The sequence below is a fragment of the Epinephelus moara genome, chromosome 2, assembly GCF_006386435.1.
Source record: "Epinephelus moara isolate mb chromosome 2, YSFRI_EMoa_1.0, whole genome shotgun sequence".
NCBI lineage: Eukaryota > Metazoa > Chordata > Actinopteri > Perciformes > Serranidae > Epinephelus > Epinephelus moara.
In genome coordinates, this window is record NC_065507.1 from 39,209,185 (window position 1) to 39,212,596 (window position 3,412).

Genomic DNA, 3,412 nt, shown 5'->3' on the forward strand with positions numbered 1-3,412 from the left:
TAATCCGGGTTCTGTCCCTTTCTTTATCCGACAACTTCTTCGCCAACAACCGTTGTTTCTTTAGAGGTAATGTCGGATCCTGGTCGTCTTCAGGTGAACGTTTCGTTCTGCCATTGCTCACAGGCTGTAGCCTTTTATAGGGAGGGAGGGCCAAGGGATCCAAGAGGAGGGACAAGGCGGCGATTCACATGAACGTACATGAACACGCAGCCGGACCGGCTTGTAAACAAGGGGTTGGAGATCAACACAGAGAGAGGGTATGTGACGTCATGCTATACTCCAGATGAAATTACACCTCTAGTTCTTCACATAGCAATTTTTTAATTCCTTCAATCTAGAAATGATGAATTTCCGCTTATTGCTCCTTTAACAAACAGTGAAGCTAGTCTTTCTAGTCTGGTCACCTCCAGAGTGTGGACACACAGTTTGCATACACAAACGTATTTATTTGGTGTACACAGGGCTTACTGATGTGATATAGGATTGGTGATAGGGGTGTCTCAGTATACCTGTATTGACGATAAATGCATTAATTAAACATGAAATATTTAGCATGTTAATAATATGCATATCATGATATTGTTTAAATAATCCAGCACCTCGAATATCATATTTATTTACTTCCAGTCTCGCTTTGGCCCCCTCCACCTTATGTCATCTGTTTTCTGTGATGATTTTGGTTCCTGTGGTATGTTTTTGTGTTTGCTCTCTCTCCCTCCCCTCTTTTCTGTTCTGCAGTGCATGTGTGTGTCAGGGGGTGTGGCTGGCTTCTCCTGCAGCAGCTGATGAGGCACACCTGTCTTCACTCACCTCATCTTCCTGTCTACAAAAGCCTGGTCTTCACTCCACTATGCTGCCAGATAATTCCGTCATGTTCGGTAGAGCTCTGTGTTCTTCCATTTTGTATCTTGTGATCAACTTGTTGCATAGCTGTATTTTTGCTGCCTGTTCTTCTAGTGTTGCTAGAGTTCTTTTGTACTTGCCTGTGGTTTTTTCCTGTTGTGCTCAGGTCGTCCTTTGTGCCTCACCGTGTGCCTGAGTTTTTTCAATCCATCCTTCGGTGAATGTTCTACGAGCCAGCCAGCTCCCTGCCTCCACTGCCTGCTCTTTTGTTTTTTCTTATTAATAAACCTTTTTTTTTTTTTTTGTTACTTACCTGCATCAGTATCTGCTTTGGGGTCCAAACAAAACCGGAACTTAACATTTTCAGCGTAACTGGCCTTTCTGTACGCTTTTTACCATCATAGTTAAAAACTCTCCACACTTGTATTTCGAGTGTCATTCATTAGCAAAAGCAAAGCCAAAACACACAAAACAGTTAAAGATGAGAAATTTGACACTACTTTTTTTTTTTTTCTTTTAATTTTCCACAGATATCATGATACTATTGTTATTGTGACTCTTTTGGTCACAATTATGGTGGAGTGAAAATCTAATATCATGCCAGCCCTACTATTTTGCCAGGCAATAAGGGCATATGTTATGTTTCAACATTGGGAGGGTCACATAGGAAACAGGAGATTTATGGGTCCCCCAGCAGAACAGTTTGAGATCAAACACAATATTCCTGCATTCTGATGAATTTTTATGCACCTCTTTGTGCCTTGTCCGCGTTCATTTCTGGTGTAAACGTCTTAAATTTGGTCAAAATAAAGGTCCTCTGCTACTTTTATGTTATTGGAGGGGACAAATGCATATGTTCTAAATATTGAGGGTCTGCGTCCCCCCTAAAATCCACACCTATGCAAGGAGATATACTTGTTAGCAGTGGGGGAAAAAATCAATACAACATAGTATCGCAATATTATCATGGGGCAATATCATTTCGTCACACAGTGCTAAGCATTGATTTTTTTGTTATATAAATTATTAATATGACAAATACGAATTAAACTTCAGGTAGCCTACTAGAATAATATAATCAAGTGCTTTTTTGGTTCAGTAGATACATTTTGCTGCTACAAAAAAATGGCTGAAGTGAGATGAATAGACTGAAAACTTTATCTTAATAGATAAAGCAGATGTTGATTAAGTTTTCCTTTGGGGACATAATGTATAGTTAAAAAAAAGGTAATGAATCTAAATATATCACAATATATTTTATTGCAATAGTCAGCATATTTAAAATCGCATTAATATTGTATCATATTTTAAGTATTGTGATAATAGTGTATCTTGGATCCTCCATTGATTTCCATCCCTACTTATTGTACAACCCCAGTTTCAAAAAACAGTTAAGACACTGTGAGAAACATAAAAAAAAATAAAAAAAACAGAATGCAATATTTTGTTAATCTTTTTTTTTTTTTTACCTATATTCGATTGAATACAAGGCATCACTTAACCACTATGTAACTTCTGTATGAACAAATGAGCAAACTGTAATGTGCTTGTTTGTGTGGCAAATATTGTCTGTGTGTGTGTGTGTGTGTGTGTGTGTGTGTGTGTGTGTGTGTGTGTGTGTAGTTTGTGTCCTTAAGCAACTCAAGACAACAACCTCTTACAGCTAAAGGTGGATATTCAAAGCAACCCAATGTTTTCATTCTAAGTGTTTGTCTAATCTATAATGCTGACCTTGTTTCAGATGTCATAAGTGAAAGGAAGATGGGCTCTGTGCTGTGTAAACAAGCCCACCTCACAAAGGGTGCCAGTGTACAGGACTGCACTTGCAGGAAAATAGCCTACACCTACAAAAGGACACTTCTACGTGCAGGCTATTGTATATACAGTGCGGTGTTAATTGTGCAGATAGTCGACTTCGATCTGTGACTGCCAGCTTGGAATGTTTGGCTATTCTCACCCTCCACAATCAGAGTCTAATCGATAGTGGTACTCTTGCGGAATTTCTCAATCAATTTTCAATGAAAAGCAGAGAACAGCAGCAGCCTTGAGGACCCCACAGGCTGCAAGTGTTACAGTGCAAGTGTTCTTATGGCATTTCTGTTAAAGAGGTTGTGTTTCTGTTTCGCAGTCACTGACAAATACATCTACTCAGATGTAGACCTTACAACCATATATAAAGCTCGAAAGGATGTAAGTGCTCTTCACATTTTTTAATCTTTAAGGAATATGTACATAAGAGGACTTTTGATTTGGGTTGCTGGTTCTTGGATTCCAAAACCACATTATGATCCTTCTTCAGGCCTTTTCACACTATGGACCTAATGAAAATACAGGATCTTCACTGACGATTTTTTCTGTTCAAACATGTCACACCAAAGCCAAGATGAGTGACCACATTCTGTGCATTCCACCAAAAATTAAATGTTTGCATTGTCACACGATTATTAGGGGTCCAGGCAGCAACACAGCTGCTGGAGCCCTAATGTTTTTTCAGCAAAAACTGTATGAAAAATATTAACTTAAAAAAGCAGGTGAATCGCAATCCACCCACAACTCAGGCACAAAAAAT